The sequence below is a fragment of the Bidens hawaiensis genome, unplaced genomic scaffold (genome assembly GCF_021521415.1).
Source record: "Bidens hawaiensis isolate Kalapana, Puna unplaced genomic scaffold, B.hawaiensis_p1.1 tig00100283_1, whole genome shotgun sequence".
Taxonomy (NCBI): domain Eukaryota; kingdom Viridiplantae; phylum Streptophyta; class Magnoliopsida; order Asterales; family Asteraceae; genus Bidens; species Bidens hawaiensis.
Window position 1 is genome coordinate 1 of NW_027504675.1, and position 8,299 is coordinate 8,299.

Genomic DNA, 8,299 nt, shown 5'->3' on the forward strand with positions numbered 1-8,299 from the left:
AAAACACTACATTTCTCTCTCATGTTCAATTAAATATAACTTCTTTATACCTTTATCATTACAGGTATTCTCTCTCCTCTACTTACAACAAATTCAACAAATATTAAAAAATAACTAGGGAAAACAAAGTTTCTCCAAATTTACAAAAAATCACTACATTTTCTCTCTGCACCCTATAATTTACACAACCACTCACAAACCCACCTTACAATTTGCAAATTCCTTCACACATAATTTTAGGGGATGGGTTGAGAATGCTCTTAGGTAAGTTAATACGGGGATATATGTAATTCTCCCAATTCTAACATACACATAATACAAATTTATAAACTAGATAAATTATAAAATTATGTATATTATTTTTTAAAAAAGATCGAGAGGTGGATTCAATATATTATTTGTATTATTTTTGTTTTCTTCATTATTTTTATATGTTACTACTGCAACTATTATATGTACAAAAATTTTGGGTTTAACATAAACGAGCCTATCAAGCGACCCAACCTTGGCTCATTTACAAACCCAGCCAAGGTCTTCTGAGTCTGGTTTACGGCTCGATATGATATTATGCAAATAGCCCCTAATTATGTACCAACCTCAAGGTCTTCTGAGTCTGGTTTGCTAATCATTTCCTTGGCTAGTAAGTAGCGGTTTGGTCGATCCTTGTCATCAAAGAACACTTTCCATGAGCTGTTCATGTGTCGGGCAAAAACGCGTGTTACACAAGGGACGAATGTTTGACAAATAAATGGCTGCCACATATACATTACCCGGGATAACATCTAAACACAGCACCCGTAGGTAGAGGTTTCATCGAGTAAACCGTCGTGAAAGATCTGCGCGATTCACATGAAACAAAAATGCTATTATTAAAAAGCACAGCAAACCGTCGAGTAGCGGCGCAGCTTGTTGCCCGCTTGCCTTCTGTTTCAATGTAATCCAATTTACATGTAATATTAATGTGATTCGAAATGTATCTAAATGCTTACCATTTCTTTCCCCTTATTCAATATGTGAGTAATAAGTACTTACAAAATTCAAGAAAGTTACCTCAAGAAGTATCTTCTCAACTTTCGAACGTTGAATCCAACTCCAACGTCCTCGCTAATAAGATGCGGGTTCCACATAATGAGAGGTCATGGCTAGAATGACATGAATGCAAGATAAATAAACTATTTATAGATGTATTAGAATATAACATATGAAGCTTAAAGACTGATTATATGATAGTTTGTATGTTCACTTTTTGTTTATAATAAATAATAACTAACACATTTTACAAAACTATATTGTTACAATAATAAATCTGAATTAGTGAAAGTGAGAGGATTAAGCATTACCGTGTCATCTGAAAGATCAGACGCGATTCGCTCTACATATTCCAACATCTGATAATCTGGAAGTATCATTACTACAATCTCATCTTCTTTTTCAACAGGCTTTCTATCACTTAAGCTGGATATAAAAGGTATTGTTTAATACCAAACGCTTTGCGTTGTTAACCAAACGGTAATTATGAAAAACAATTACCTAGCGAAACTAAAAGTGGCATCATTCCACCTATATTTCAGAAGTGCAGCAGCTCCAGCATCAGGAAATATTGCTTTTACTCTCTAAGAATGACACGTGGGACCCACAATTCAATCAAATAAAAACTGTTAATGATAAAGCAATAAGTTGCAGTACAAACCTCACATCCTGTTTCTTGAATGAGTGTATCAACAAAAATTCTTGATAATTCCCAGAGTTCACCTTGTGCACCTTCGTCATCAAGAAACTGCAACTGTGGGATTAAGAGCTCAACCTGCACAAATTTAGTTTTATTTTTTTAAATGACTTTATAAAAAATAATAATAAAACTAACGGTAGTAGATGTCAATTAACAAAAATTCAAGTTGAAAAAAAAAAAGGTTTGATACTATAATAAGATAAACTGAAGTCACAAAAACATAATAGAAAATAATGGATATATTATGTAGTACATACAATGGCTCTCATTCCTCCTGAAGAGACGAATGCAGCACTTGCTTCGCTAGACTGTCGAACCGCACCCTCCAAATCCGGAGGCAAGCAACTGAAAAACATTAATTGTATTCAGTAGCACACAAGGACTCAGTTGGTGTCAAGATCCTACACAAACAAAAATCCTCATTTTGTGGGTCCCGTCTGTATGATGTAAGGAGAATGAAATGCAAATGCAGGCCTCATCTCGTAGAACACGGACCAAATACTATGTGTACATCGGACTACATTTTATCCGAATCTTGTAATTACAATGGAAGGAACCTTCAATGTATACAGGAAAAAAAACTAGAAACCTAGAAAAGCCTAACTCAGGCCCTTTGGCTAAATACAAATAAATTCTAATTATGCAATACTAATAACCTAATATCTATATTTAACACCATGTTTGACAGTTGTCACCGTCTTCATGTGCTTATGAAATTCTTACGGTTCAAGATTTTAGCGTGTGATACCAAAGAGACAGTTTTGCAACATACACTCAAAGGTTATTCGGTCAATTTCTAACAAGAGATTAGTTTGACTTTGGAGGTCTGTAAAACATATTATCACTTTTCAAATTTTCAACTACAGAAATGGAATAGATTTTGAATAAGTAACTTTAGATCACTTACTAAAAATAGAAATTTGATGCCATTTAATTACATTGCAATGATCATGCAACTTCACATTCCAAAATCAACATGATTTTGAAATTTGACTCAAAGAGTCAGCCTGTGCAACTCTGCTGGTTTTCCCACAATTTGGCATATTTTCAAGAAATATTGCTGGTTATATTGCTTTTGTGACCTAAGGGTACTTTCGGTTCATGAAATTTAACAAAAGAAATGGAAACAATCGTAAAGGATTCACCAGAAATTCCAACAAATTCTGCTACAACGAAACACATCCTAAATTCTAATATTTTGCTAATGGTCCTATATACTTCAAAGAGATTGTTAATTAAAATACACAATTCAAATAAGTTATTCGACTGTCGGTCCAATGTTTATAATAGCGCTGTCCAAAAAGACCGTAGCTTGGAAAAAGCTTGCTTGAATTGGCTCGGTATGAAACCTGTGAGTGTTCGTGTTTTTAACGATTAAACAGAAACGTGAAGTGTATTTAATAACTTTTCCTTTAAAAACCGGGCTGAGCTGAGCTGAGCCAAGGGCTTATGAACAACCGTCTATAACATCATCTAGATTTGTACCCATCGCGTTGCAGCGGTGCATTAGTATGCACTCGTTGGTACGTTACGATACTGACAATAAATTAAAAAATTAATCTAGCAACGCATAAAACAGTAGCTTATAATAAAACAAATACAGCTTATGAGTCAAGCTACACGAATACGGTTGGCATCGGTTAGTCACGGTACTCAAAAATTAAATTAGTAACCACCCAGAATGGAATAGAATACGAATAGGTTAGTATAGAAAAACTGAAAAAGCTAGCATATTTAAAAATTAAAACCACTTGGTAAAACCCAACTGTAAAAAAACCAAATTGACCTGTCATCATCATTGTCAACTTGTTGAAGTGAAGGCGATGCAATAATATCTTGGAAAGTGTCTTGACCTTCAAACTTGTCAAATTTGGCATACGTTCTGGACTCAAATGGAGGTCTAGGGAGTGAAATTCCATTATACCCCCAGGATTCAAACGAAGAGGAAGAGGGTAATTTGGGAATAGTTGCAGAAGAAGAAGAGCAGGTGCTTAGGAAGTATGAGGAAGCCATGAAACAACGATCTAGAACAACCAGTTGATTTACAGGTAGAGGGGATAAGATGCATCCAATGGGACCCAGAATATAAATTAGTTTTAAAACTAGCTTTTAACGTACGGATTACACTTTATTAAAAAAAACTAATATGTAGACGCAGAAAACGTTGGTGACACTTGTATAGCATATCATACGAACATAAAAAAATAAATTAGTTACGTTCAAATCAATAGCGGCATTAATGTTGATGGAAAAAAGTAACGGAACTCGTATACCTTATTATGGACAAAAGTTAAATATTTAAAAAACACACATAAATATGGTAATACGGAAGAAAAGTTAGATTAAAATAAACATATTTAGAAGACAGAATAGTAAAATTCGTCCTTTACGTTTACATAATTTTTCATTGGATGTCATTTACAAAGACTAATGCCATAAAACATTTTTTACGTTTAAAAACTCTATCGCGTTATGTACTTTATCCTTAACCCAGTTAATTTTTCTCATTAAGTTTAACCATGTGCACAACACATGAGGGTAATTTTATAATTTTACGCATTTATTTAATATTTAGAAGTAAATATATTTAATACATCACGCAAACCACCATCACTAACACTCCACCTTAGAAGTAAATACTTCTAAGGTGGAGTGTGAGTGATGGTGGTTTGCGTGATGTATTAAATATTTACTTCTAAGAAGGTGGAGTATGAGTGATGGTTTGCGTGATGTATTAAATATACGGATTTTCTAGGGCCACCATCCATTTTTGCTAAAAACTTAACCAATACGTCGTGTATAAGGTTATACACGGCGTATTTATGGGTTTTCTAGAAACACCATCAAATTTGTTTTATTATGTTTTTTTTCCTTTTTTTTCTTTGTTTTCTTTTCTTTTGTTATTATTATTGTTATTTATCATTATTATTAATATTTATTATTATTAATATTATTTATTTATTATTTATTATTAATGTTAGAGATTTGAAATTTGGCAAAGGGTGTTCAGTTGCAGGGCTTATTTGAGACAATTGACATTGCCAAACGAACTTTCAATGTGTGTGTGTGTGTGTATGTGTGAGCATTGATGATCAAAGTAACCTACCTTAACATTTTGTATTACACTATTATAGCAACTTACCTTAACGTTTTGAATTAGGGACTTAATGCTCTTAAGCTTTCTAAGAGGCCATCTCTTTAAACATTGTCTAACAAACATTCAATTTCTTGGCTGCTTTCGTTATCGGCATCTCGAAACTCCTCTCGATTTCTTCAAACTCCAACTGTCTTGACCGTCGGCCACCACCACCAACCATAGTTGTATTCACTTCAACACATATCCATTGTCACTAAGCAATGGTAAGTGACCATCATCCCAACAATCCGACAAGCTTAAATATTCATCGATAGGGTCTATATGTGTCATTTTGATTTTTTATGTTTTTAATGATAAATTAATAAAATAAATAAATTGTTTTTTATATTATATTAACAAAGTAATAAATTGTTTTTAATATTAATAACTAATTGCATTTCGTAGTTAGATCGTATGGTAAAAGTTCGGTCAAAACAATTAACACATATATATACACCAAAACAAGTATTACATACATAAAATATACAAATAAAAGTAAATACAACAAATTAAACATAAAAATCTATATGAAGTCTCCGAAGTCAAAGTCGTCGGGGGCCCTAAATGCCACGTCGCCGACATCGTCGTCGTCGTCTGCCCTGCGCCTAGACCCCGACCTCTCACGGGCGGCGTCCACGTCGTCGCCCTGGCCGCCTCTCACGCTAGACGTGATCGCCACTTGGTCAAAACTGGCGGGGGTAGTACTCTCCTGATTGCTGCGCCGCCAGATAGCGAACAATCCAGCTAATTTGGCGCGCCTTCTACATCATCCCCTCCTCTTGTCGTAGCATCCCCTGCTCCGTGCGCAGCGACAAACTCTCAACGGCTTGTAACCTAGCGTCGGTGACGGGATCCAAACGCGCCGCGCGATATGTACGTGGAACGTGTTGCGGCGCAGCTAACAACAAAACAATAAAAATATGTTTAATAAGCAGGCGAATTAAAAGAAACCATAAAACGATAATATATTAAAATGTACCTCATATGCGTCCGGATCCTCATGTGCGTCACCACCATCGTCCGAATCCCCGTCGGCCCCCTCCCACGCGTCGACAGGCTGATCGACGACATGCACCTCCGCTGTCGCGAACGGGGACGACTGAATTAAAGGCATGGGACGTAGGGGGCACGTGCCCCTACCCCGGCCACCAGTCGGTCATACGGGCCGTTGGGCCCGTCGAACGAATGCAGAATGTGCATGCTTATGCAATGGTTGCGGTCCAGCGGGCGCGGAGGGGTCGGTGGGATAGCCAGCCCATCCACCAGGCCTCCATGGCCCAGAGAGATCGCAAACTGGGTGACGTACGTGCCACCCATCAAGGACCCTCGTGCCTGCATGTGGTAATAGCTGGCAAAGTATTCTGCAAACCCCCTAGCGAGGTTGTAATCTATGTCGGTCAGTGTACACCTAAAAAAAACAGGTCACAGAGGTTATAGTGCTCCACGCCCTGATTACGATCCGAGGCGGACGTCGCAATCAGCCAGTGTAGATACCTGTATAATATAATATAATATAATATAATATAATATAATATAATATAATATAATATAATATAATATAATATAATACACTTTAGGAACATACCTGTGCAACGGATCCCTAATGGTCGAGACCTTAGCCTTGGTGTCCAAGGCCCTATCCCCGAATGGATGCTCGCTGATGGCGCTACACCATACCTGCAAGTCATCGTCCGACATATGGTAGATGCTCTGCGTGTAGATCGGGAGGCGTTCCTCCTCCTATGTATATAAGCCAAGAACCCAAAAGCCACCGCGAACTCCTTCATGGAGAGGTGGACGGTCAGCCCGAACATGCAGAAAGAAACCTCCGCACATGTCGTGTTGGCTCCTGACACCCTCATCGGAATCTCTGGCGTACCCGACGCGCGCAACCTAATATAATATAATATAATATAATATAATATAATATAATATAATATAATATAATATAATATAATATAATATAATATAATATAATATAATATAATATAATATAATATAATATAATAATAACATCATATAATATGATATAATATAATATAATATAATAATAACATAATTAAGAAGATAAACATACCTAACGCGTATCATGGAGTAAACCTCCCGCATCAGCTCCCGGTTGGCTGATCGAGCCATACTGAAGCATCAGCTCCAGGGCGTATCATTGGCAACGTACTCGGCCGCCTGCTGCCATGCATGTAACGCCCGCTACTTTTTTTTTTCGGTTTAAAGATTTCCTACATGTAGAGTATGTATATTTCTTGGGAGTTATCCGGCATCTTTCGTTGACCCGACCATCTTCCCGGTACGTTAAGTTATCTAACCTTTTCTTCCAAGTTGTCATATCCCTTAAACTTTGAGGGCTAGTGTGTAACATTTTGTTATATCATAAAAAATAAAAAATCCTAACCCTAGCACCATTAGGCGCAGCCGATCGGCCAAGAGAACCCCCCCCCCCTACGATTTTTCTTTGTTTCCAGCCAATTCGTGAGCGTAAAACTTCAATTAAAGGTTAGTCTATCGTCCATGCAAGTCTTTTTCACCATTAAACCCGTTATCGAATACGTTAGGGTTGAGTTTTGATGATAACAGTTTGCTGACAGATTCGTATACGTTTATTGTAGGGTCTGTAACGCGATGATAATCCATTGTTTTTGATCAATTCTTGATTCCATGATGTTCTACTTTGAGTCTAGTTTCCAGAAAGGTATAGTATGTAATTTTTGGACGAGATTTGAATGGTTTTTATGAATTTATAAAATCGAGTGTCAAAGCTGATGCGGGATGACGGACTCTGGTCTATCTTCCCGACATCATAACTCTTTTTCAACAAGTCCAAATTAGTTAGTTCCACTTCTGGAACTTAATATTTTGAGTTAAGAATCAAACCTAATTAGAATCATTTAATTTGGTTTGGTAATGAATTTTATAAAAATAAAACCATTTTGTTGCGCACTGAAATAGCTGCACGTATCTTGCTGTGTTGGAGGAATTTTTATAATTTTTGTGTCCACTAGAAAAATATTATAAAAATATTTTTATAAACCTAAGACATTTATTAAATTCTGGTAAAAATTTAATAATTTATTTCAAAGGTTATCCTATGTAATTAAATGCATCTTCGCATGCTAAAATCTGCACATTCTACTTGTTATTGATCGATAGGTTCGTTTTAGGCTTAACCGGTGGATGTTAAATTGTGTTCTTGTCAAGGCTGTTTGAAGTGAGTTTTTGCACCACAGTCTTCCTAGGTATGTCCCGTATATCATACTTAAAGATCATGTTCATAGGTGTTCGATAAGTTGATCAACTAGTTGTAGTTTGATTGTTATGTTCGGTTGACTAGAATTGTAGTTTGGCGCGTTTAACGCAAGGGTTGAAGTGATAAACGACCAATTCAGCTCGGGGACACTCGGTTTGATGTACGGGCTGTT

The 8,299-nt window shown here is 36.5% G+C and overlaps 1 pseudogene; it reads right to left on the minus strand.

Moving 5' to 3' along the window:
- Positions 1–596: 596 nt before the first annotated feature.
- On the minus strand, positions 597–7,001 carry LOC143608137 (uncharacterized; annotated as a pseudogene).
- Between the last annotated feature and the right edge of the window lie 1,298 nt (positions 7,002–8,299).